The sequence below is a fragment of the Lepus europaeus genome, chromosome 5, assembly GCF_033115175.1.
Source record: "Lepus europaeus isolate LE1 chromosome 5, mLepTim1.pri, whole genome shotgun sequence".
Classification (NCBI taxonomy): Eukaryota; Metazoa; Chordata; class Mammalia; order Lagomorpha; family Leporidae; genus Lepus; species Lepus europaeus.
Genome location: NC_084831.1, coordinates 44,085,097 through 44,112,838, shown reverse-complemented (window position 1 = coordinate 44,112,838; position 27,742 = coordinate 44,085,097). Strand labels below are relative to the sequence as shown.

General features: G+C 46.8%; 1 protein-coding gene across 1 annotated transcript in view; it reads left to right on the top strand.

The window, feature by feature from the left end:
• The window catches only part of TUT4 (terminal uridylyl transferase 4), a 215,245-nt gene that overhangs the window by 19,436 nt on the left and 168,067 nt on the right, over window positions 1-27,742 (top strand). The gene's annotated exons all lie outside the window — the stretch shown is intronic.

Genomic DNA, 27,742 nt, shown 5'->3' with positions numbered 1-27,742 from the left:
CAACTCTGTCCCAGGTCGTCATGGATGGGGTATTTGGGAAGCAAATCACAGTTTCTCCCTGTGAGGCCCACAAAGTGCCAAGCATGGAGCTGGCAGCCAACCCTGTGCCAGTCCCTGCAGGAACCCCCAGGCTGGTGTAAAAGAAGCCAACTAAGGGGGAGGTCGTGTGTCATGTAAAGACTAAGCACTCCTGTAGACAATCAGCAAACACTTCTTGAGCACCTGTTCTGTGCCAGGTTCTGCTCTGGGTGACGCTCATGCAGTGAGAAGCAAGATAGGCATGATCCCTATCAAGGGAGAGACAGACATCAAATAATTTGTAATTAGGGGCCGGCGTTGTAGCACAGCGGGTTAGGCAGCTACTTGAAAAGCCACCCATCCCATACAGGAGTGCCTGTTTGACTTCTCTCTGGCTGCTCCACTTCCAATCCATCTTTAATCTAATGCTCCTGGGAGGGCAGTGGAAGATGGCCTGAGTGTTTGGGGTCCTCTTTTAGCCATTTGGGGAGTGAATCAGCAGATGGGAGATTTCTCTGTGCGTCTCTTCTTCTCTCTGTTGCACTACCTTTTTTAAAAAAATCTTTTAAAAAAAAATTTCATGGCCAGCACCACGGCTCAATAGGCTAATCCTCCGCCTGCAGTGCCGGGATACCGGGTTCTAGTCCTGGTCGGGGCACCAGATTCTGTCCTGGTTGCCCCTCTTCCAGGCCAGCTCTCTGCTGTGGCCAGGGAGTACAGTGGAGGATGGCCCAAGTGCCTGGGCCCTGCACCCCGTGGGAGACCAGGAGAAGCACCTGGCTCCTGGCTTTGGATCAGCGGGGTGCACCAGCCGCAGTGCACCAGCCGCAGCACGCCAGCCACAGCGGCCATTGGAGGGTGAACCAATGGCAAAGGAAGACTTTTCTCTCTGTCTCTCTCTCACTGTCCACTCTGCCTGTCAAAAATAAATAAATAAAAAAATAAAATATTTCATGGGACTGGGGTTGTGGCATAGCAAATTAAGGCCCACCTGCAATGCCAGCATCCCATATAAGTGCTGGTTTGGGTCCCAGCTATTCCATTTTCACTTCAGCTCCCTGCTAATGTGCCTGGAAAGCAGCAGATGATGGCCCAAGTGCCTGGGCCCCTGCCACTCATGTGGGAGACCAGGATAGAGTTCCAGGCTCCTGGCTTTGGCCTGGCGCAGCCCTGGCCATTGTGGCCTTTTTGGGGGTAAATGGATGGAAGATTTTTTTCTGTCTCTCTCTCTCTGTAATTCTGCCTTTCAAATAAATAAATCTTTAAGTACTAATAATACTTCATAATTAGCTCTAAATTGACTATTGTGGTAGGTAGCTCCTAAACTAGCATAGGGGCCAGGGAGAACTTTCTAGAAGAAGGCAGCTTTCTGCTGAGCTCTGACAAATGAATAGAAATTAGCCAGATTGAAAGCAAGAAGCAAGTGCAAAGGTCCTGAGGGGGGGAGAAACATGGTGCATTGCAGATGCATGGAACTGGAGGTCATTATGTTAGGTGAAATAAGCCAGACACAGGAAGACAAATGCGGCAGATTCTGCATGTTCTCCATCATCTGTGGAAGTTTTAAAAAAGTGGACTTCGGGGCTGGCACGGTGGCATAGCAGGTTAAAGCAGCCACCTGCAGTGCCAGCATCCCATATGGGCGCCCGTTCGAGTCCCAGTTGCTCCACTGCCAATCCAACTCTCTGCTATGGCCTGGGAAAACAGTAGAAGATGGCCCAAGTCCTTGGGCCCCTGCACCCACGTGGGAGACCCGGACGAAGCTCCTGGCTCCTGGCTCCAGATCCGCGCAGCTCTGGCCTTTGCAGCCATCTGGGGAGTGAACCAGCGGATGGGAGACTCTCTCTCTCTCTCTCTCTGCCTCTCCTCTCTCTGTGGAACGCTGACTTTCAAATAAAACAAATAAATCTTTTTAAAAAATTTACTGTTTACTTTTCTATTTTAAAAACTAAAAACTTGAATGTTTTTAATATAAAAAAAGGTTACATTCTAGAAAGGATAGATATCTTTACCCTGACTTGACTTCACAGTGTACATATGTGACATGGTACCCCGCATATGTACAATTTTCACATATCTGCTAGTTTAAGAGGCTTTTTTTTTTTTTTGACAGGCAGAGTTAGATAGTGAGAGAGAGAGAGAGAGAGAGAGAGAGACAGAGAGAAAGGCCTTCCCTCCATTGGTTCACTTCCCAAATGGTTGCTATGGCCAGCGTGCTGCGCCCATCCGAAGCCAGGAGCCAGGTGCCTCCTCCTGGTCTCCCGTGCGGGTGCAGGGCCCATGCACTTGGGCCATCCTCCACTGCACTCCCTGGCCACAGCAGAGAGCTGGACTGAAAGAGGGGCAACCGGGACAGAATCTGGCGCCCCGACCGGGACTAGAACCCAGCGTGCCGGCACTGCAGGCGGAGGACTAGCCAAGTGAGCCGCGGCGCCGGCCAAGAGATATTTTGAAGAACTAACAAAAAGAAAGTGCAATGAGAAATGAAGACTGGTAGTTTGGTTGAAGAAAGATGGAAGGATGAAAGGGAAGGTGGGGAGGTAGGTAGAAATGACATCAAATCAAGAAGCCAAAAAGGTGTTTTGTTTTATTTTACAGTGGGGCAGTACCACAGGGGATCCTGTGTTGCAGAAAAATACCACTGGCTGTTGTGGGAAGAGTGGGTGGGAGAGGACAGATGCTGGGACAGAGGAAACCCCAGGGCTTTGAGGCAGCTGATTCATGGCCAGAGCAGCCAGGGAGAGAAGGCTTCTTGGAGGTGGTGGAACCAGAGCTACATATTAAAAGAGGAACTCTCTGGGAGCAGTGTCTATGAAGGCACAGAGCTTGAGAGGGGCGCTTGGCTACTATGGTGGAGGGCAGGTGAGGGTAGAGCAGTCATCAGGGGCTTGATTCCTGAGTCACTGTCCAGGCTGTGGCAAGCCAAGATTGTGAGGCCAGTCACAGGATCACATAGTTAACAGGACTTGAGCCAGACCTTTGTGTACTGCCATCAGGGTGGTCTGTCTGTTCAGGCATGGACAACATTATCAGAAAGAGGGTGCTCCAGGCAAGGGCTAAGGCATGAGCACGTGTTGCTGCCCTTCTTCCCCCTCTCTTGTAGGAGCCTTAAGCCCATGATGAGTCCTGCAGCTATTAATTGGTCTTCTCTTGCCAGCTCTGCCCCTGTAAAGCCCTTGGGCTCCCCTCCTGCCATCTGTCTCTTTCACTCAGCTTTTCTTTGCGTGTCCCAATAATCAAGAGTTCTCAAGTTCTGCTTTCCACAACTGAGACTTGTGCAAGTTTGGCCAAGCTACTTGCTGCTAAAATCCAGATAGCTAGGCATTTTTAATAAGCAAGGATGGGGGGGTGGTAAACAGTAAAATGTTTCTCAATTATAAATTTCTGTCCTAGGCCATTTCCTTCTCTCCTGTTCATGCTTCATACCCAGCCCAGATGTCTCCCACTCATCCACTGTGTTCAATCACTCCCTCCTCTCCGATGCCGTTGTACCTGTTGCATCTTTTTGTTCATGGGCAGATGGCAATATCATGTAGTTGTCATTGTTTGTGGCTGTCTCTCCCACCAGGCTGCGAGCATCTTCAGGATAGGCAGAACTGTGCCTGAATCATCATCATTAGTATCAAAGAGAGGCAGAGAGAGACCTCTCATCTGCCGATTACTCCCCAAATGCCCACAACAGCAGAGAGGCCAAAGCCAGGAGCTGGGAACTCAATCCTGGTTTCCCACATGGGCGGCAGGAACCCAAATACTTGGATCATCATTGCTGTCTCCGAGGATCTGCATTAGCAGGGAGCCGGAGCCCAGGTATTCTGCTATTCTGAATATGAGCTCTGTCCTCACAGGTGTCCTAACAGCTAGGCCAAACACCTGCCCCCCTAGTTATCGTTATGACCTTTTGGCATGTATTAGATACTCAGTAAATATTCATTTTTCTTAAAATTTCTGGTGACTCCTGTTCCTTATCTGTGCTAGAATCGGATGTGAGATGCTTTTGATTTTAGCCAACAGTGTATGTTTTATAATTTTATTTTCAGTCTATGAATTTTTTGATGTTCCTGAAAAAACTTATTTCCAAGTAGCCCATCTACACAAGTAAGGAACCTACAGAGCATAAAGAAAAGCACACACTGTTAGCCGAGTGCCTACAAGAATTGGGAAGTCATTTCAGGATTCCTACTACTACTCTTTCCTATAATGAGTTTTTATGGATATTTAAAGCACTCAATTCATAATTTGCTTATTCAACAAATTGTTGAGCATCTGTTTTGTATAAGGAACTATTTTATTTATTTATTTATTTTTTGTCAGGCAGAGTTAGACAGTGAGAGAGAGAGACAGAGAATTATAGAAGTGAGAGAGAGAGACAGAGAGAAAGGTCTTCTTTTTTCTGTTGGTTCACCCCCCAAATGGCTGCTGTGGCCAGCATGCTGCGCCGATCCAAAGGCAGGAGCCAGGTGCTTCTCCTGGTCTCCCATGCGGGTGCAGGGCCCAAGGACTTGGGCCATCCTCTACTGCCCCCCCAGGCCACAGCAGAGAGCTGGACTGGAAGAGGAGCAACCGGGACAGAATCCAGCGCCCCAACCGGGACTAGAACCCCGGGGTGCCGGCGCTGTAGGCGGAGGATTAGCCAAGTGAGCCGCAGCGCCAGCCCAAGGAACTATTTTAAAGGCTATTAATATACTATTGAATGAGACAGACCAAAAATTCTTGAATTTACATTCTAGTGGGGCAGGAGGAGAAAGCAAAAACTTCAATAAAAAACTTTAATTAGTGGGACCGATGCTGTGGCATAGTAGGTTAAGCCTCTGTCTATGGCCCTGGCATCCCAGTTCAAGTCCTGGCTGCTCCACTTCCGAGCTAGCTTCCTGCTGATGGCCTGAGAAAGCAGTGGAAGATGGCCCAATCCTTGGGCCCTTGCACCCAGGTGGGAGACCTGGAAAAAGCTCCTGGCTACTGTCTTGTATTGGCCCAGCTCCTGCCGTTGCAGAAGACCTCTCTTTGTGTCTCTCCCTTTCTCTGTATGTAATTCTGCCTCTCAAGTAAATAAATAATTCTCTAAAAAAAAAAAAAAAAAGCTTTAATTAGTTTTTACCTGGGTTCTGGAGGTTCAAGTTCATGATTAGGTGGACCCTTTGATTTGGCCCATGTGAGGGTCTTGGATGGCAACAGCAGAGCAGATGTGTAGGAAGAATCACCTGGTGATCCAGGAAGCAGACAGAATGGTTGGCCCCCAGCTCAGGCTTTTATAACAACCCTCGTCAAGAACTCTGTTCAGAAGGCACATTCCCACTGACCCAAGGACCTCCCCCTAGGCCCCATTTATAAATGCCACATTGGATTAAGTTTCTGCTCTCATAAAGACCATTAACTTATGACTCTGGGGATTATTAAAGTCTATGAGTTTGGGGACAAATCGGAGTCAAATGATAGCAAAAATACCACTCTGCGTGGTAAAAAGCAGGAGAGAATGGGGCCAGCATTGTGACATAACTGGTTAAGCCACAACCTGCAAAGCCAGGATCCATATGGGTGCTGGTTTGGGTCCTGCCTGTTGCCAATGGCCCAGGAAGATGGCAGCAGAAGGTGGCCCAAGTCCTGAGACTCCTTCATTCACATGAGAGACCTGGAAGAAGTTCCTGGCTCCTGGCTTTGGCATGGCCCAGCTCTGGCCCTTGCAGCCATTTGGAAATTGAACCAGCAGATAGAAGATATCACCCTCTCACTGTTACTCTGCCTTTCAAAATAAATCTTATTTTTTTTAAATGTTGGGGTGGTGCTTTTTTTAAAAAAAAAATTTTTATTTATTTATTTGAGAGGTAGAGTTACAGACTGTGAGAGGAAGAGACAGAAAGGTCTTCCTTCCGTAGGTTCACTCCCCAAATGGCCGCAACGACCGGAGCTGCGCTAATCCAAAGTCAGGAGCCAGGTGCTTTTTCCCGGTCTCCTATGTGGGTACAGGGGCCAAAGCACTTGGGCCATCTTCTACTGCTTTCCCAGGCCACAGCAGAGAGCTGGATTGCAAGAGGAACAGCTGGGACTAGAACTGGCACCCATATGGGATGCTGGTGCCGCAGGCAGAGAATTAACCTACTGCACCACAGCGCTGGCCCCTCAAATCTTTTTTATTTATATATATATATTTTTTTAAATTTTTATTTATTTATTTATTTTGACAGGCAGAGTGGACAGTGAGAGACAGAGACAGAGAGAAAGGTCTTCCTTTGCTGTTGGTTCACCCTCCCATGGCCGCCGTGGCTGGTGTGCTGCGGCTGGTGCACCGCGCTGATCCGAAGGCAGCAGCCAGGTGCTTCTCCTGGTCTCCCATGTGGGTGCAGGGCCCAAGCACTTGGGCCATCCTGCACTGCACTCCCTGGCCACAGCAGAGAGCTGGCCTGGAAGAGGAGCAACCGGGACAGAATCCAGCTCCCTGACAGGGACTAGAACCCCGTGTGCCAGCGCTGCAGGCGGAGGATTAGCCTATTGAGCCACGGCGCCAGCTCAATAAATTGACATTTTAAAAAAAGATTTCCATTTTATTTATTTGAAAGACAGAAGTACAGAAAGAGAAGGAGGGAGAGAGAGGTCTTCCATCTACCAGTTTACTCCCCAAATGGCTACAACAAAGTCAGGAGCCAGGAGCTTCTTCTGAATCTCCCATATAGGTGCAGGGACCCAAGGATGTGGGCCATCCACTCTGCTTTCCCAGGTGCATTAGCAGGAAGCTGGATTGGAAGTGGAACAGCCAGGATTCAAACCGGTGCCCATATGGGATGCCATTGCTTCAGGCGGCAGATTAACCTGCTGTACCATAGTGCTGGCCCCACTCTTTCTCTTTTTTTAAGGCTATACTTTTTTCTTTCTTTCTTTCTTTTTTTTTAAAGATGTCTTTATTTGAAAGGCAGAATGACAGAGAGGGAGAGACAGAGAGAAAGAGAGAGAGAGACAGAGAGACAGACAGAGAGAGACAGAGAGAGAGAGAGAGAGAGAGAGATCTTCCATCTATTGGTTCACTCCCCAAATGGTTGCAACTGCCAAGGCTGGGCCAAGCTGAAGCCAGGAGCCAGGAGCTCCATCCATCCTGGCCTCCCACATGGGTGACAGGAGCCCAAGGATTCGGGTCATCATCTGCTCTCTTCCTAGGTGCATTCGCAGACAACTGGATTGGAAGTGGAGCAGCTAGGACTCAAGTAGACACTTAAATATGAGATACCAATATCAGTGTTGCAAGCAGCAGCTTAACCCATTGCACCACAGTGCCAACCCTATTAAATCAGTCCTTGGTTATTGGCATTTGCCTGTTTCTGTAGCATAATTATCCCACCATCACTGATTTTTGAGCTACCAACTTGATGTACCAACCATGGTACATTAGAAAGAGAAGGCAATATACCATTATGTAGCATTATAGAAGACATGTCAATAACCTCAAGACCACAGAAGTAAAATAATGAGAAAATTATGAGCCTGACTACTACCTTTGTTTTAAATCTAGTTTATTTAAAGTTTATAAAATTTGATTTTTAGTAATGGTGATAGTCAATGAGAGGTCCACAAAAGTCCTGAAAATGTAATAATCGACTCTAGGAGCTGGCTTCACACACCGTTCCCATGTCCAGTTAGATTGGATAAATATGAGTCTGGAATTGCAGAGATCTAAGAGATAAATGTGGAAGTAGACAGCATACAGAATATTTTTTTTAAAAGATTATTTACTTATTTGAAAGGCAGAGTTACAGAGAGGCAGAGGCAGACGCAGAGAGAGAGAGAGGTCTTCCATTTGTTGGCCCACTCCCCAGATGGCTGCAATGGCCGGAGCCATGCAGATCTGAAGCCAGGAGCCAGGGGCCTCTTCTGGGTCTCCCACATGGGTGCAGAAGCTCCTGGCTTCTGGCTTCGAATTGTCATGGCTCTGGCCATTGCAGGCATCTGGAGAGTGGGCCAGCGGATGTAAGTGCTCGTTCTCTCTCTCTCTTTCTCTCTTTCTCTCTCTCTCTCTCTCTCTCTCTCTCTCTCTCTCTGTCTGCCTCTTCTTCTCTCTCTGTGTAACTGACTTTTAAATAAATAAATAAATCTTTAAAAAATTATTTATCTGCAAAACAGAATTATAGAGAGAGGGAGAGGGGAGGAGAGATCATCTGCTGGTTCACTCCCCAAATGGCTACAATGGCCAAGGCTGAGTAAGGCCAAAGTCAGGAGCCTGGAGCTCCATCCAGGGATCCATGTGGGTGGTAGGGGCCCATTTACTCGGGTCTGTTTTCCCAGGTGCATTGGCACGGAGATGAATCAGAAGAGGAGCAGCTAGGACTGGAACTGGCACTGTAATATAGGATACCAGCATTGCAAACAGTAGCTTAACTTGCTGTGCCATGCCCTGTGTGTTACCTTTGAGGAACCTGTGAACTCTTTGAGTTCAGGACTATGCTTGATTCAAACCTGTGTCTCTAACCTGCAGTATGGGACTTGATAAAGAGCAGGTGCTCAGGACGTGAGAATTCACATTTAAGAGAACCACAAGTCCAAGGAAGATACTGTGGGGCAGCAGTTAAGATGGCACTTGGGATGTCAGCTTCCAACATCCAAGTGCCTGGGTCTGAGTCTCTGCTCTGCTCTGATCCACCTTCCTGCTAATGTGCACCATGGGAGGCAGCAGGTGATGGCTAAAGTGCTTGGTTCCCTGCCACCCACATGGGGGACCTGAATAAAGTTCTGGGTTCCTAGCTTCAGCCTGGCCCAGCCCTGGCTGTTGAAGGAGTTTGGGAGTGAATCAGTGGATAGAAGATCTTTCTCTCTTTCTCTGCCTCAATCTGCGTTGCTCTACCTTTTAATTGGAAAAAAAAACCAAAAACTTACAAAAATATAATTTCAAAGAGTTTGTCATTTTGTAATGATTATGGCATATATATATGTATATATATGTATATATATATATATATATATATATATCCTATAGGCAGGGCCTTGTGCTTCTTTTTTTTTTAAGAATAACTGCTTTTTTTTTTTTTTTTTTGACAGGCAGAGTGGATAGTGAGAGAGAGAGAGACAGAGAGAAAGGTCTTCCTTTTTGCCGTTGGTTCACCCTCCAATGGCCGCTGCGGCCAGCGCATCTCGCTGATCTGAAGCCAGGAGCCAGGTGCTTCTCCTGGTCTCCCATGCGGGTGCAGGGCCCAAGCACTTGGGCCATCCTCCACTGCCTTCCCGGGCCATAGCAGAGAGCTGGCCTGGAAGAGGGGCAACTGGGATAGAATCCAGCGCCCGACTGGGACTAGAACCCGGTGTGCCAGCGCCACAAGGCAGAGGATTAGCCTGTTAAGCCATGGCGCCGGCCAAGAATAACTGCTTTTTTAAAAAAAAAAAGATTTATTTGTTTATTTGAAAGGTGGTGGCATTGTAAACTGTATTTCCACTGTGGGTTTCATTCAAATTGCTTAAAATCTACTGATCTACAAGTAATATAACTTTACTTCTGTTTTGTTTACTTTAAAATGAGCATAATAATAGTACCTCCTAATTCATGGGCTAACACATGTAAAGTTCTTGGCATCTTGTAAATATTGTGCAACAGGGGCTGGCGTTGCTGGCAGATTTAGCTGCCACCTGCAATGCTACCATCCCATATGAGCACTTGTTTGAATCTTGGTTGCTCCACATCTGATCCAGCTCTTTGCCAGGGTGCCTGGGAAAGCAGCAGAATATGGCCCAAGTACTTGGGGCCCTGCCATCCATGTGGGAGACCCGAATGGAGTTCCTTGCTCCTGGTTTCTAGCTTCAGTCCTGGCTGTTTGCAGCCCCTTGGAGAGTGAACCTGCAGATGGAAGATCTCTCTCTCTCCTCTCTCTCTGTAACTCTGTGTTTCAAATAAATAAATCTTAAAAAAAATACTGTGGAACAACAAAAATATTTTTACAATCTAAATATAAATTTTTATTTATGATGTTACTACTGTATAACATTATGCATGCACATAGACAAGGGTGATTTGTCTTACTGTATCAGGTCACTTAAAAATGCTGTAGCAATAAATAATTGGTTTGCAAATAGGACACACAGTACACAATCTCTTTCCTTTTCTTGAGACCAGGATTATTTTGGGGCCTGATTAGGGCAGTGGGGTGCTGCCTTAGATTCTGTCTGAAGCTGATCTTATTAATATCTTTACTGCATCTGACCACAGCTCTGTTTAGAGGAGGATGGGGAGGGACTCAGCAGAGCTTGGTTATTTAAGAATCTAAAGCACTTAGCACCAGAGTTGGCACTTGGTAAATGTAGGCTCACTTGAATGAACTGGTTTTCTTTTTTAAGATTTATTTACTTATTTGAAAGTCAGAGTTACACAGAGAGAGGAGAGGCAGAGAGAGAGAGAGAGAGAGAGAGAGAGAGAGAGAGAGAAGTCTTCCATCCATCGGTTCACTCCCCAGTTGGCTGCAACAACTGGAGCCGCGCCGAACTGAAGCCAGGAGCCAGGAGCTTCCTCCAGGTCTTCCACACGGGCACAGGAGCTCAAGGGTTTGGGCCATCCTCCGTTGCCTTCCTAGGCCACAGCAGAGAGCTGGATCGGAAGTGGAGCATCCTGGTCTCGAACCAGCGCCCATATGGGATGCCGGTGCTTCAGGCCAGGGCATTAACCTGCTGCACCACAGCGCCGGCCCAAATTAACTGTTGATAACTGCTGTGTGTCCTTAATCAAGGCATTCCCCTTTTCTAGACCATAATTTCCTGTGTGTAAAATGAAGGGGAGGTGGGCATGGAAGGAACCTCTGAGTTTACAAATGAGGAAGCTGAGAGCCAGACAGAGAAAGGGACTTACCCAAGTTTCAACCACAGAGACGGAGGTTATAGCCAAAGTCTCCCTACTCCATGATAGAATACTTTAAAATATGTTCTAAAGACTTTATTTGTTTTTAAGATATATTTATTTATTTGAATGTCAGAGTTACAGAGAGAGAGAGAGAGAGAGAGAGAGAGAGACAGAGAGAGAGACAGAGACAGAGACAGAGATCTTTTGCTGGTTCACTCCCCAGTGGCCACAACAGTCAGGGCTTAGCCAGGCCAAAGCTGGGAGCCAGGAGCTTCCTCCAGGTCTCCCACATGGGTGGCAGGGGCCCAAGCACTTGGTCAGTCTTCTGCTACTTTCTCAGGCACATTAGCAGGGAGCTGGATTGGAAGTGGAGCAGTGAGGACTTGAACTGGTGTCCATATGGGATGCCGGCACTGTAGGCGGAGGCTTTACCCGCCATGCCACAATGCGGGCCCATGTAGAACACTTTCTGTAGCACTGTAGTGTCAACCCAGTTCTATAATTCTAGAGCAGTTAGAAACAACCAGCTGAAGATGCACCTAACAGCAGGGATAGATCCTGAAAAATACAGTGTGTTGTTTAAAAGGTGCAGAATGAGACGGACAACCTGGTACCATGTACATAAGTGTAAAATATGTGCACTCAAAATGAAAATACGCATTTTGCAAGTACACTAAAAATGGATACACAATAAACACACTGGAAGAGTTACCTAAGGGTGGGGTGAGGAAAGAGGATAAGAGAATAAACAATAAAGTAAGAGCGAGGCATTTACAAACATAGTCAGCGTGCCCTGAGCCGAGAAACATCTGCTCTCTGCGCCTGAAGTTGAATAAAATCTAATGCGCTTGCTTCCTCATGGGTTGTATTTCCACAGAAGTGTGTAAAAGAAAAGCAGATAGGTCCTGCTGGTGATTTCTTTCTTTTTTTTTTTTAAGGTTTATTTATTTATTTGAATGTCAGAGTTACAGAGGCAGAGGCAACGAGAGAGAGAGAGAGATCTTCCATCCACTGGTTTACTCCCCAAAGGACCTCAATGGCAGAGCTGGACTGATCCTAAGTCAGGAGTCTAGAGTCTCCTCCTGGTCTCCAGGTCTCCTGCGTGGGTGCAGGGCCCCAAGGACCTGGGCCATCTTTCGCTGCTTTTCCAGGCACATTAGCAGGGAGTGGGATTGGAAGTGGAACAGCAGGGACTCGAACCAGCGCCCATATGGGTTGCCGGCACTGAAGGCGGCAGCTTTACCCACTACGCCATGGCACCAGCCCCCCTGCTAGTGATTTCTAAAAATCCCTCTTTCCTCTGCTTGGCCTCCCCCCTCCTTTGGACCTCAACCTCTCTCACCTGGACTCTTGGAGCTGCACTCTCCTTGGTCTTCCCACCTCCACTCTGGCCCCATCCACTCCAACACAGTTTTGCACAGAGCAACTAGAATAGTCTTCGTTACGCAAACATCCGATCATGTTACTCTTCTGTGTAAACACCCTTCAGTGACCTAGTCTGTGACTAAATGACCTGGAGGACACAGGGCAGTGGTCAAGCACATTGCAATTGGCTGCCTGTGTGAATACTTCAGTTCTGCCACTTCTAATTTTTTTTTTTCCAAAGTCAGAGTTACAGAGCCAGGAGGGAGAGAGAGAAAGATATTCCATCCACTGGTTCACTTCCCAAATGGCTGAAGCAGGAGCCAGGAGCTTCTTCTGGGTCTCCCACGTGGGTGCAGGGGTCCAAGGATTTAGGCTGTCTTCTGTTTTCCCAGGCCATAGCAGAGAGCTGGATCAGAAGTGGAACAACCAGGACTCGAAGTGGCACCCATATGGGACGCCTGCATTGCAGGCAGCAGCTCAATCTGCTATACCACAGTGCCGGCCCCTTCTAATTTTTTTAAAAAGATTTATTTATTTATTTGAAAGGCAGAGTTACAGAGATGCAGAGGCAGAGAGAGAAAGAGGGAGATCTTCCATCTACTGGCTCTCTCCCCAAATGGCTGCAATGGCCAGAGTTGGGCCTATCCAAAGCCAGGAGCCAGGAGCTTCTTCTGGGTCTCCCATATGGGTGCAGGGGCCCAAGGACTTGGGCCATCTTCTACTGCTTTCCCAGGCCTTAGCATAGAGCTGGGTTGGAAGTGGAGCATCCGGGACATGAACCGGTGCCCATATGGGATGCCGGCACTGCAGGTGGCAGCTTTACCTGCTGTGCCACAGCACCAGCCCCTCTAATGGAGTATTTTTTTTTTTTAAGATTTATTTATTTACTTGAAATTCAGAGTTACACAGAGAGAGAAGGAGAGGCAGAGAGAGAGAGAGAGAGAGAGAGAGAGAGGTCTTCTATTTGATAGTTCACTCCCCAATTGGCTGCAACAGCCAGAACTGTGCCGATCTGAAGCCAGGAGCCAGGAGCTTCTTCTGGGCTTCCCACGTGGGTGCAGGGGCCCAAGGACTTGGACCATCTTCTACTGCTTTCCCAGGCCATAGCAGAGAGCTGGATTGGAAGTGGAGCAGCCGGGATTAGAACCGGCGCCCATAAGGGATGCCGGCGCCTCAGGCCAGGGTGTTAACCCACTGCGCCACAGCACCGGCCCCTCTAATGGAGTTTTAAGCAAATTAACTGACCCGACTGTGCCTCCATTACCTTACATGTAAAATAGGAATGATATAGCTCCTGCCACGTTGTATGGTTGGTGGATTTAAATAAATTTAAACTGGTGAAGGATTTCAAACTGCATGTCACACCGCAGATAGTTAGTCACTATTCCCGTTATTCCTGGCCCTCCGCAGGTTGGGTCTTTCTGGGACTTCCCGGCTCATTTCCTGCCTCCCTTGCCTGTTTCTGATGCCTGAACAGCTCTGCTTCCTCTGCCCTGCCTGCTAGACTCTCCCTGCTTAAGAGCTCGCTCCTCCAGGAAGCTTTGCTCCAGGCCCTTTGCCACAAACTGGGTGCAGTTGCTGGGGATCCTTTCTTTGTGATTCCCAGACCCCTTGTATTTATCATGCTGTTTTGTTTGCAGGGCCTGGCGTATATGGTAGATAGTCAATACATATTTCTTTTGAAAATGTTGTTATTAACATATGCATACAGCAAAGTGAAGGTGTCATACGTGTACAGTCTTGATAAACTTTTGAAACTGAACACACATGTAACCTGAACCTAGATCTATAAACAGTGTTCCCTCCTCATGTTGCATTCCAGTCACCACCCCCTAAGCCTCCAATCCTGATTTCTGACAGCACAGATTGGTTTCGCCTGTTTTTGTACTTTATCTAAATGGAATCATATGGAATGGATTCTTTTCTCTCCAGCTTCTTTCACTCATCCTACATTGCACTCATGGAAATTCCATATTTCTGTGCGTGATTGTGGATTGCTCATCCTCACACTGTGTGTGTGTACTGTTAGATTTGTGAATATGCTCTAACGTGTTTATTCTGTTGTTGGCTGGCACTCGGTGAGTATTTCTCGAATAAATGGATAAATCTGTGCCGTGCTACCTGATGGGTTCCTTAAGGAAAGGGAGTTTTATCATTTCTAAATTGCCACTGCCTAGCACGGGGCCTGGCTCTGGGTGGGAGCACAGCGAGTGTTTGAGGAATGGACTGGTGTACCATTCCCCCGGGCCTTTGTAATTAAAGTGGTCATTTCCCCATCCTCGCTGGGGCCCCAGCCTCAGATCCCTGGGTGATGCAGGTGAGTTGCTAGGCAACAGCATGAGGTTGGCTCAGGGGTCACAGTGGAGAGTGTGCTGTGGGGGCCAGCCTGTCGGGTAATTGGAAACACTTCTATTCAGCAGGCTCAGAACAGCCTCTGGACCGCCCCCCCCCCCCCCACCGCAGCCCATCCCCCGCCCAGCTGCAGGAGGATTGCTCTACAACAAGACATCAGATCACTGCCCTCCCCCTTTCCATAAGCTGCTGGCGCAGTGAGGAAATGGAGCTGGAGAGGGCTGAAATAACTTGCCCAAAACCCAAATGACAACCAAAGTACAGAGTTAAACCCAGGTTTTTCTGAGTCCAACCTCTTCCTAGGATGTTGATTTTGGGTGCCCACTGGTAGAGAGATCCCAGCTGGCATCTGCGTGGTCACACTACGGCTCTTTCTACCCATCATGGCTTTCCACGGAGTAGGCACACTGGTACAAACAAGAGACCGGTTCCCTGTGGGAGAAGGGATGATCTTGGAGAGTCTCTTGAACTTGGTGTCTAAATTTGGCATCCAAGTGATGACTGGAGGGCCTTATCTACAGAGCGGCAGCAGCAGCACCCCAAGCCTCTGGTTGGCCTCACGGTACGCAGAAAGGTGAGCACTGGACCCAGACAGAGGAGGACTCTTAGGAAAGGATCACAGGACAAGAGGACAATTTGAACCATGCCGAGGAGGCAGCCAGCTAGAGACAAGACGAATGTGGTAGAGGCAGTTCAGATGGCCCCTGGTAGGACAGACTTAATAATCTGGTTGAAGCCTTCTGTCCTAGGAGAAATTACAGTTCTTTCAAGCGTTCATTCCTTCATTAGCTCATTTCTCTAGATATTTCTGGTGAATCATGTCCTCTATGCTTCAACCATCCTGAACTCACTGCTCCAGCCCGCTTTAATCTGTGCCTGCAGCTCTATGGGAAAACACAGTGAGTCTGTAGTCTGGGTGTGGGGTAGAGAAAGGGTATATGAAGGCAGGCTTCCAGGAGGCAGTGTCACTGAAGCTGGTACCAGAAACAGGTATGGTGTTAGCCAGGTCAGGAAACATGACCCTTCTTCTTTGTAGAGTCATCCCCAATTGACCCAAGGCCATTTCCATCCTCTCCTGTTTCTGAAGCTGTACAACATTTTTTCTTAGAGGGCTTATCACATTATATTGTCATATATCTGAGTTGTAATGTTTTGATTGTACTTGCCTGCTTTTGAAAGACCGAAAGTTCCTTGAAGGCAGGGAACTATGTCTGATGCTGCTTTTTCAACAGCGACTAGTGAGCGGTAGGTAGCATTGTTGAATGACTGGACAAATGAACAAGATGTTACCAGTCGCAAAGGGGAGGGAGGTTACTGGAGCAGATCGATGGGTTCTTTTCCTCAGCTCAGTATGGAAATAAAAAGCCGGGAAACAATTGTGGGTGAGCAGAAATCTTACTTATGCAAAAGCAAAAGTAAAGCATCTAGTCGGAGAGAAGACAGAGTGCAGGATACTGGTTTTCAAGAAGTGTACTGGGTTTCTAAGGTCTTGCTGTTTTCTTATGGACTCCTCTTATGGAGGTGCCTATTGGACTGGGGTCTTATATAATGTATGTTTGTTGGCTTGGGGCCATGGTGATGCGGGGGGGGGGTGTCTTTTGGTGACGGCCCGAATGGAACTAGCTAAATTCCTCTTGTGGTGGCCTCAGCCCTCTCTGTTAGCTCTGAGTGGAAAGCTGCAACTAGCCTGAAGATGTAGCCAAAACCACAGGCTCTTATGCAGAATGGGACATTACAGTGGGGAGAGGTGAGAGTAAGTCTTAGAGCAAACCTTCCTGTGACAGCTTCCGGCCTGCATGCGCAAGACATTCTGCTAAAGCCTGAGGGACCCACAGACACTTAGCCTAACCAGATGGCCTCACAAACTATTTACGTGCCTTTATCCTTTACTGAACAATGAATTGTTCCAAAGCAACGATTCTATCTAATTTACCTCCAAGAAGTCTCTTGGCTTTCAGTATAGTGGAGAGTGTGCAGGCTTTCAGAGACAAACGGACCAAGGACAAATCTCATCTGTACCTTGTACTAGATGTGTGATCTTGAGTAAGTTTCTTAAGCTTCCTTGCTTGCAGTTTTCCAGTGTCCAGTGGAGCAATAGTTCTGACCTAACAGGGTTTCCATGAGCATCGAAGGGGAAAATGTAAAGGAATAACTAAGCATGGTGCTTGGTGCATAGTAAGTGCTCATTGAATAAATGGGCAATGGGTGGTAAAACAGTGGCTCAAGGTACAGGAGAAGAAAAAAAAAAGGAGAGACAATTCCTGCCAATCTTCAGATAAGGAGGATTTCCCTCCTGTCACTCTGGGAGAAAACCAGAGCTTTGCCTTCCACCCCAGTACCCCAAATTTCGATTTAGAACTCACTGGGAGTTGTGTGCCCAGCCCTAAGGCTGTCCCACTCTTCCCACTCTTTGTTCACTATCTTGTGTCCTCTGTGAGGAACAGTCTGTTTCCTTCCCAGACTGGAACCCTCTGAAGAGCAAGGATCAAGATCAGGATGGATTCACAGCCCAGCCCTTTTGTGCCTAGTGAAGTGCCTGGCTCATGGGGAGCAGTGCTCATTGATCAAATGTGAAGTAGAACTACAAGGAACACTAAGTCAGAGTCATACATTCAGGGTAATTACTGACTTTATTTCAATTCCAAGACATCCCATGAAAACACAGACATCTCCTTCCTGGTAGCAATGTTCTACTTGCGGCCAGTGACTTGGCTTATTGAAAGACCTTAAAGTGCAGTTGATCTGCGCCAGAGAAGGTTTGGAAAGGCTTCTCTTGGCTGGGACTCAACCTTTTCTTTCTATTATGTCAGTTTCTTTAAACAAAAAAGGATTTAAAAAAATCTTTTTTAATTGATTCTCTTGTAAACACTCGAAAAAAGAATGCCTGTCCTGTCGCTGGGCTGCGATTGACTCTGAGAACAAAGTGGCGGTCTCTTAATTGTAAAAAGGAGGCGGTGTCTCAGCCCTCCCGCCTACATATTTCATGTAATTGGTGATCATTGCCCCCTCCCCCAGTCCCTGATTGAGAGACAGCTCATTTCCTATTAGAAGAAAACCAGATCGCTAACCTGGGAACCTGAGTCCTGCAAAGCGTTTATTTTACCAGAGCGAGCGTCCAGAGGGAGCGGAAAGCAGGAAGCCTGCGTTTTCTCTCTGCTTCGGTCCACCTGGTACCTGGACTGATCAGCATGCTTGGGGTTGGCCTCGGCGTTCCCCCTTCTCTCCCGGGACACTTTGCAGCCTTCGAAATATTTGGGCAGATGTTTCCTGTGGAAAATACTCCACAGGGCTGCCCTCTGTTCTATGGGTTTCTGGTAGAAGTATCAAAGGTTTGAGGCTGGGCCCCGTATAGAGATACTAGGAGGTGGACTGTGCCTGTGAGTGATCTGTCGTATTATTAGCAAATCCTTCTCAGAATTTAGAAAGTTCTTTTTGTTGCCAACAATTAAAACCTCTTCCTCAGCTGGCAAACTTTGGAATTTGTCAATATTGGACCTATCACTTATTAGCTGTATAGACTTAGACAAATTAACCTCTCTGACGTGCAATTTCCTTCTCTGAAAAAATTTTTTTTTTTTTGTTTTTGAAATACGAATTTCAAAGATTGTGGTGAGGTTGGCAAAGAAGGTATGTGAAAATCTGGCACTTAATGACCACTCATAAATGATAACTATTACTAATATTATGCTCTTTAGACCAAGGGTTCAGCTTGGCCCAGCTTCTGGGCCAATCCTGGCCAACATAAGGGCACATTGCCTCACCTCTAATAGCAGGTGGGATCAAGAAATAGATCTGCTTTTGGATAGACTAGGTGTGAACCTTGGTTCAGTTTGTACAACTGTGCGTAAGCGGAAATCCTCCCACTTCGTACATCTGGCCTATGGTTGCCAGCCTGCCTAAGTTCTACTGATGTAACCCAGGTAGGGAGTGACGGTGCATCCTGTTCCTTATGCTGCCGGCTGGCATACAGCTGTGAACAGAATGATAACCCAGAACCACAGTGTTGCTGCCATCAAACTCTCATCAGTATCACTCACTGCCTAGGCTTCATGTCATGGAAACTGCATGTGAAGTGCCTGAGCTCATCACACTCCAAACATCGTGTGTGGCCCAACAAGTTCTTTATCCTTCTCCTTACCAAGCCTCTACTCACTCTATCTTCTCATAGCCTAAGGAAAAAAAACAAGGGGATTCACTGGATGCTGGGCAGCTTTATATGTACTTTCTTACCTAATTTAATCCTGACAACTGTGAGACAGGTATTGGCTTTCACCTGTTTTACGGATGAGGAAACTGAGCCCCTGAAAGGTCGAGTTCTTTGCCCAGGATCACATATTGAGCAAATGGCAGGGTAAGATTTTGAACCCAGATATCTGCTGCTGAAGTCCAGGTTTTCTCCATGATAACCTACATGCTCATCCATGACCCTCAGTCTTTGGGCCCACGTAAATCACCTGGCCACTGGTATTGCTGAATTCCCTCAGTGTTTCCCTCCTACCTTCTGCTTTGCATCCCCAAGTCCACTCCTTTCCCAGGGCCCTGCTTAGCTTCACATCTTGACCCTTCCTTCTTGTCTTGCCCTATTTGCTTATAGTAATCTTGTTCCAGTGCCTACTTTGTGACTGAAAAGTAACCTAGTCAGCCATTGATTCAATCATTAGATGCAGTCAGGATTTGTATTAGTTTGCTCGGGTTGTCATAACAAAATACCACCGACTGGATGCCTTAAACAAGAGAAGTGTATTTTTCACAGTCCCAGAGTCTAGGAGTGTAAGACGAAGGTGTTGGCAGGTTTGGTTTCTCCTGAAGCCTCTGTCTTTAGCTAGCAGCTGGCTTCCTTCCCCACATATCCTCATATGGCCTTTCCTCTGTTCTTATGTGCTGATGGGGTTCTGTGTCCAGATTTTCTCTTATAAGGGATCCTAGTCAGATTGGATTAAGGCCCACCTTAACAATTTCCTTATAACCTAACTTCCACAGAAGCCCTATATCCTTCCTTAAAGGCCTTATCGCCTCATATTTTGAGTTCAACATCAAAGTCTTGGGCAGAGTGGACACAGTTCAGCCCATATCAGAGTTCTAAGTAGTAGGCAACAGAAATGGACTCTCTCTGATTTAATCAGAAAAAATATTAAGAGGGCACTGAGGGTTTCACGGAATCACAGGAAACCTTTGGAAAGCAGATTGAGGCCAGAGGGGAGGCAGGGAGTAACCAAACCACAGCCTCCAAGCCTGTCTACATAGGTTGCTGCTGGGACGCTGACTGTCTGCTCTGGATCCTGCATGCTGCCCCTGCCCCTTGGAAGTGCAGGCCTGCTGCCACTCCTACAGCCATAGGAGTTGGTTTTCTTTTCTTCCTTTTTAATTTTTTTAAAGATTTATTTATTTATTTGAAAGTCAGAGTTACACAGAGAGAGAAGGAGAGGCAAAGAGAGAAAGGTCTTCCATCCGCTGGTTCACTCCCCAGTTAGCCACAAAGGCCAGAGCTGTGCCGATCCGAAGCCAGGAGCCAGAAGCCAGGAGCCAGGAGCCAGGAGCTTCTTCTGGGTCTCCCACATGGGTGCAAGGGCCCAAGGACTTGGACCATCTTCCTCTGCTTTCCCAGGTCATAATAGAGAGCTGGATCAAAAGTGGAGCAGCTAGGGCACGAACCGGTACCCATATGGGATGCCGGCACTGCAGGCGGCGGCTTTATCTGCTATGCCACAGCACCTGCCAGGAATGGGTTTTCAATGGCCCTTGCTCCTTTGAGTCACTACCTCTTGACGCAAAGTTTTGGGTGGTTGCATCTCATTGGAAGGCAGGTAGGTGGTTACCTGCAAGGGAGGCTAGGCAAACAGGCATCTTGTGTTTTCTGCTTCTATATTCAACTTTCTGCCTTTGAGCAAGACTTGTAAAGAGTCTCTCAACTTAGGGAGGAGGTTCAGGTGTGGGCACTCAGGATTGCCAGACTCCTCTGCACTCAACAAGCAGTTCTTGCAATTGTAATGCCTTGAGAATACAAAGGTGACCAAGACAGCATCTTGCCTTCAAGAGTTCCAAGTCTGGTGTGGTGGGAAATAGGTAAGTAAGTGGGCAATGAATGCACTATCAAAGTGGCCATGACAGGAAAGCAGAGAGGGCATGGGATTGCGGAGAAGAGGAACTGACGCGTGGGGGAGTCAGGAGGAATCAGGGAAGGCATTCTGCAGAGACCTGACGGACAAAGGGGTGTTTGCTAATTAAGAATTTTACTCTCCCTCCCCTGGTCCCGGGTGCCTGTTTGCAAAGCCTCCAATAAGAAGCACATTGCTTGGCACTTGGTATATGAACCAGAGTTGGAAACGTCATTGACCAGGTACCCCAATCCCCTGATAGGAGGGTGGAGACTGGACACAAATTGCCATAATACTAATTTCCATATTCTTAATTACATTTCTTTTTTCATTAACATTCCCAGGCATTTTATTTATTTATTTATTTTTGGACAGGCAGAGTGGACAGTGAGAGAGACAGAGAGAAAGGTCTTCCTTTTGCCGTTGGTTCACCCTCCAATGGCCGCCGCGGCTGGCGCACCGCGCTGATCTGAAGCCAGGAGCCAGGTGTTTCCCCTGGCCTTCCATGGGGTGCAGGGCCCAAGCACTTGAGCCATTCTCCACTGCACTCCCGGGCCACAGCAGAGAGCTGGCCTGGAAGAGGGGCAACCAGGACAGAATCTGGCGCCCCGATCGGGACTAGAACCCGGTGTGCCGGTGCCACAGGTGGAGGATTAGCCTATTGAGCCGCGGCGCCGGCCATTCCCAGTCATTTTAGGAAGTTTCTATAAGTACCCAACCCTGTATTAGGCAGAGATAGTAGGTAAAAAAAGAGGAGCCATGGGTTATGCTTACTTGTCTGCAGAAGGGAAAAAAGGCCTTTAGTGGGACTAGGAACGTGTTCTTAGGGAGGGTCAGATAGCCATGCAGACTCATTCCCACAGGCTGCCATGGTCCAGCATCTGCCGGGCTCAGAACCTGATTTTTGTGGTGCATGAAGAGTGGATGGGGCTGGTGCTGTGGTGAAATGAGTTAATCCTCCGCCTGCAGTGCTGGCATCCATATGGGTACCAGTTCGAGCCCCGGATGCTTCCTCTTCTGATCCAGCTCTCTGCTATGGACTGGGAAAGCAGTGGAAGATGGCCCAAGTGCTTGGGCCCCTGCACCCATGTGGGAGACCTGGAAGAAGCTCCTGGACCCTGGTTTGCATCGGCTCAGCTGCAGCCGTTGCAGCCATTTGGGGAGTGAACCAGCAGATGGAAGACCCTTCTCTCTGTCTCTCCCTCCCACTGTCTGTAACTCTACCTCTCAAATAGATAAATTGAAAAAAAAAATAGTTAGAAAAAAAAAAAGAGTGGATGCATCTCTCAGATTAGAGACCTATCCTCAGACTCCTGTTAATAAGCTCACTGTGACTGACACAGAAACCAGACGTCCATTTATTAATTTGCAAAAAGGACTTATTATTTGCAAAGCCAAGTTAATAGGCCAAGTAGACCAGAACACTGGCCTCAGAAGACCAGCCTGTCTTCTCTCTCTCTGGAGCGTGTCACATGGGAAGCCAAGTATCAGAGGGTGGCCTGGAAGGCCTGGAGTCAGAGCAAGGGGTGTGAATCAACCTCAAAAAAGACCTCTCTGTCAGCGAGCTCCGCTCACTGGAGCTGTGTTTCTAGCCATGGCTGCCCATTAGAGCCATCAGGGAGCGATTTTTTAAACACTTGTGTTGGGACCCACTCCCTGAGAGTCTTTTCAGCTGGTCTGAGGTAAACCCCAAATAAAAAAGCCGCTGAAACAATTGTAACTTGCAGCAGGGGATGGTTTTCTAGGGGTTGCCAAGAAAATCATGGTTGTGTTCTTTAGCTAAGACTTCTCGCCCCAGGACGGTGCCTGGAAAGATGCCCCTGACTTTCCCTTTTCAGGCCTCCCTGGCTGACCTCCCTCCCTTTCCATTCACACAGACCTTCCCCACGCAGGATATGCCAATGACGATATACGGGGCTTCCACTTATCCAGTTGCTGTTAGTTTCCAGGCCTGCAGCTTCGAGATTACTCCCAGACCATCTTAATTGGAGTTTTGAGTATTCCCCGACTTCTTGGATGTAATTTTACAGAGGAGCTCTTAGTTCCCTGCACATGGTTAATTTCACTTATGGAGAGTGAATTTTATTTCAGGGGCCACGTTATTTCCAGGCTCCCTGAGAATGTCCCACTGTATACTATCAAGCACCCAGAGAATAATCCAAGGTTGTGGCAATTCAAAGAGAAAGTTCTGACTCTATGCACATAGCAGTTGGTTCAGTGGCAAGAATCACACTGTTTTGAGTTCACATCTTGATTTTCGACCTTTTAAGAGAATATGACTTTGAGCAAAAGGCTTTATCGCTTTATCGTCTGAGCTTCACTTGTAAACTGGAGATTCTCATGGGTAGCCTATAGAGCTGTAGAGAATAACACAGATGCTGCATGGGAAGCCCTTGGCATAGTGCAGGCACCCAAAGAAGTGTCCATATTGGTATATCAAGAAAATCTGTCTCTCAAAAATCAGAGACTATTTCCTCAGAACCCCGCTACCTTTCTTTTTCATTTTTTAGAATAACTATTGTGCTTTTATAATAATAATACAAATATATATGAATTTCAGAAATTTTGCACCAAAGTGAACTTATCTTTTAAATGAACTTATTTTTAATTAAATTTTCCATGAACTTTCTGAGGTTCCTTCATGTGTGCTTTTAAACAATTCTAATTGTACAAGACAGAAAGAACACAAAGAAGAACAAATCACCCTGATTTTCAGTGCTCAAAATAGCATTTAACATACAGTGAAAATCATCATGGACACTGTATAAAATTATACAGCATAATTGACAGAAAGAATTTTAATAGGCCCATATTATGATATTTTCTTTTTTACTTCATACAAAAGAATTATTTATTTATTTGAAAGTCAGAGTTACAAAGACAGAGGGAGAAACAGAGAGTTTACTCCCCAGATGGTCACAACAGCTGGAGCTGGGCAAGGCCAGAGCCTGGAGCTTCATCTAGGTCTCCCACATGGCAACAGGGACCCAAACATTTGGGTCATCTTCTGCTGCTTTTCCTAGGTCATTAGTAGGGGATTGGATTAGAAGTGGAGCACCCAGGACACGAACCAGTACCCATATGGGATGCCAGTGTCACAAGTGTCTCAGGTGGTGACTTTACCTGCAATGCCACAACTCCAGGTGCATACTTAATTAGAATGTATTATTATTCTTAAATTTTTATTTTTGAAAAATTTTTAAAGCTTTTTTAATTGCAAAGTCAGTGTTAGAGTGAGAAGGAGAGGCAGAGAGAGAGAGAGAGATCGATCTTCCATTCACTGGTACACTCCCCCAAATGACCGCAATGACCAGGACTGGGCCAGGCCAAAGCTAGGAGTCAGGAGCTTCATCAGGGTCTTTTTCATGGGTATAGCAGACTGAGTACTTGAGCCTTCTTCTGCTGCTTTTCCCAGGCCATTAGGGAGCTGGATCAGAAATGGAACAGCCAGGACACGAACTGGTGTGCCCAAATGCATCACCAGTGGTGGCTCAACCTGTTATGCCACAATACTGGCATTTAGTTATTTATGTATTTGTTTGTTTATATTTATATTTATTTATTTATTTTTGACAGGCAGAGTGGACAGTGAGAGAGAGAGACAGAGAGAAAGGTCTTCCTTTGCTGTTGGTTCACCTTCCAATGGCTGCCGCGGCCAGCGTGCTGCAGCTGGTGCACCGCACTGATCCGAAGCCAGGAGCCAGGTGCTTCTCCTGGTCTCCCATGGGGTGCAGGGCCCAAGCACCTGGGCCATCCTCCACTGCACTCCCGGGCCATAGCAGAGAGCTGGCCTGGAAGAGGGGCAACTGGGACAGAATCCAGCGCCCCAACCGGGACTAGAACCCAGTGTGCCGGCGCCGCAAAGCAGAGGATTAGCCTGTTGAGCCACAGCACCGGCCGTTGTTTGTTTATATTTGAGAGAGAGAGAGAGAGAGAGAGAGACAGAAATAGAGAGAGAGAGAGAGAGAGAGAGAGAGAGAGAGAGAGATCCACTGGTTGACTTTCCAAATGCCTGTATTAGTCAATACCGGGCCAGGCCAAAGCCAGGAACCGGGAAAGACATCTCAGTGTCCCATGTGGGTGGCAGGAACCCAAGCACTTGAGCCATCATCTGCTGCCTCCCGGGGTGAGCATTAACAGAAAGCTGGAATAGGAAGTGGAGCTGGGACTCAAACCCAGGCACTCCAATATGAGACGCAGGTGTCCCAAGAGACTGCTTAACCACCTTCTCTCTTCTACCTTCAAATTTTATTACTCATGTTTTTACTTTGCCAAGAATCATAATGTTTACACTTTGTTTTGCAGTTGCAATTCCCCAGTCATTTGGGCTTAGGTCTAGATATATAGATATAGTAGGAAGTTGGTCAAAAGCGGAACCATGGTTGGAACCAGTACTCTGACATGAGACGCTGGCATTGCAAGCAGCAGCTTAAGCCACTGTGCCACAAGGCTGGCTCCTTAGTTCTAGATTTAAATAGTCTCAGTGTTCATTACTATTGTGTTATAAGGAAAAAAATGCTTTTCCCACTTTCAACTCTCTACTCTCACACAGTCATTCAATGTAACACCACTGACACCAGATGTGTGGGGTGGTGCCATACACAAAACAGTTCTCCAATGGACACTAGCTAGATGCCCTAGCATTTAACTCAGTTCTGAACTATCTACCTGCAGATAGTGCCATATCCCACAGATTGAGGGTTCGTCCCCTGGAGACTGCCCCTACTTCAAATGCCAAGTGCAAACCATCCGTGTTCTGATCAACCAATTATGAATCAGGTTCCCACAGTCCCTTCTTTGGTATAATTAATTTGCTGAATTTGCTTACAGAACTCAGGGAAACACTTTATTTACATTTGCTAACTTATTACAAAAGATATTTTAAAGGACACAGATAAATAGCTGGATGGAAGAGATGCATAGGGCAAGATGTGTGGGAATGGAAGCAGAGCTTCCGTGCCCTCTCCTGGTCACCACCTTCCAGGAACCTCTGCACGTTAGCTATCGGGAAGCTCCAGGAACTCATTCCTTTCTGGTTTTTATGGAGGTTTCATTATGAAGCTATGGTTGATTGACTCATTAGCCACTGATGGTCAACTTAACCTATAGCCCTTCTTCCTTCCTCAAAGACTGGAGGATGGAACTGAAAAAGCTCAACTGTTTAATTGTGCCTTGGTTTTTCTGGTTACCAGTTCCCACCCCAAAGCTAGCTAGGGATTCTTTTCTGCCAGCCATCTCATTAACAAATGACAGACTCTCCATATTATGTAGATTCCAAGAGTTTTAGGAGCTGAATTTCCAGGAAATCCTGTTGAAAATCAAGTAACTACCAAATGAGCTTATTATAAATCACTGTATCGCCACCATCAATCCATTGATAGCTTCTTTATTTAAAATCATGTCTTGATTAGGTGGATTTCAACATCAAGTAATTTTTATGAGAAAGAGATTATATTTCTGGAATTATTTGAATTTTGATAATGTCCACCAGTTTTTTTTTTTTTTAACATAAAAGACAGTACAGGAACCTTCATTGTGACATAGCCTGTACCACTATGGGTGCCAGCATCCAATATGGGTGCTGGTTCATGTTCCAGCTAGTCTACTTCCCATCCAGCTCTTTGCTAATGGCCTGGAAAAGCAATGGAGGATCAACCATGTGTTAGGCCCCTGCCATCCACATGGGAGACCCAGATGGAGCACCTTGCTTTGGCCTTGCCCAGAACTGGCTGTCGTGGCCATCTGGGAAATGAACTGGTGGATGGAAGATCTCTCTCTGTCACTTTCTCTCTCTTTCTCTCTCTCTCTCTCTCTCTCTCTCTATATATATATATATATATATGCACTCACACACATACACAACTCTTTCAAATACATAAATCTTTAAAAATAAATAAATACTTAAAGTAAAAGACAGCATAACCAGATATGATATTGAATGGTGGGTCACTTTTGATCTGAATGCCATAAGCTTTTGCTGTGGAAAAATTTGAAGCAAGTCTTTTTTTCTTCTTCTTCTAGATAACTTACTTTTTCTGTTTGAAGAAAAAATTCTTTGAGATTCAACAATCAGGATTAATCTGTCCTTTGACAGTATTACTAGGGAATTTATTTGCCTGTAATTTGCTGAGTGGTATCCTTCTCTAGCCCTCATTTGTCTCAACTATACATTGAGAGAAATAATGAGTTCTTTTAGCTTTGCCAGTCTGTTCTTCCCTGATTGGATCCATGATTCACAAGCAGGTAGTTTTAATGTTATGTGGGATGCTAGCAACAAGGTGTATAAAAACTAAGCTTGCAGCTGCTCATAGACGTTATAGCTGGACTTCATGTTCTTTTTTTCTTTTTTAAATTTATTATACTTGAAAGGTAGAGTTACAGAGATACAGGCAGGGCAGGGACTGGGGCCCAGATGGCCACAATGGGTAGCATTGGACCAGATGGAAGCCAGGAACCAACAGCTTCTTCTGAAGCTCCCGCATAGATGCAGGGGCCCAAGCACTTGGGCCATCTTCCACTGGTTCCCTGGTGCATTAGCAGGGAGCTGGATTGGAAGTGGAGCTGCTGGGATTAAAACCGGCACCCATATGGGATGCTGGTGTCACAGGCAGTGTCTTTACCTGCTACGCTACAATGATGGAGTGGGCATTGTGACACAGCTGTGAAGACACTGCTTGTGACACTTGCATCCCATATCCAGAGTACCTGGATTTGAGACCCTGCTTCACTTTTTTTATTATTTTTTTATTTGACAGGTAGAGTTATAGACAGTGAGAGAGAGAGAGAGACAGAGAGAAAGGTCTTCCTTCCGTTGGTTCACCCCCCCCAGATGGCCACTATGGCCGGTGCTGCGCTGATCCAAAGCCAGGATCCAGGTGTTTCTTCCTGGTCTCCCATGCAGGTGCAGGGGCCCAAGCACTTGGGCCATCCTTTATGGCTCTCCTGGGCCACAGCAGAGAGACTGGAAGAGAAGCAACTGGGACTAGAACTGGCACCCATATGGGATGCTGGCGCCACAGGTGGAGGATTAACCAAGTGAGCTAGGGCGCCAGCCCCTACTTTTTTTTTTTTTTAAAGATTTTATTTTTATTTGATAGGTAGAGTTACAGACAGT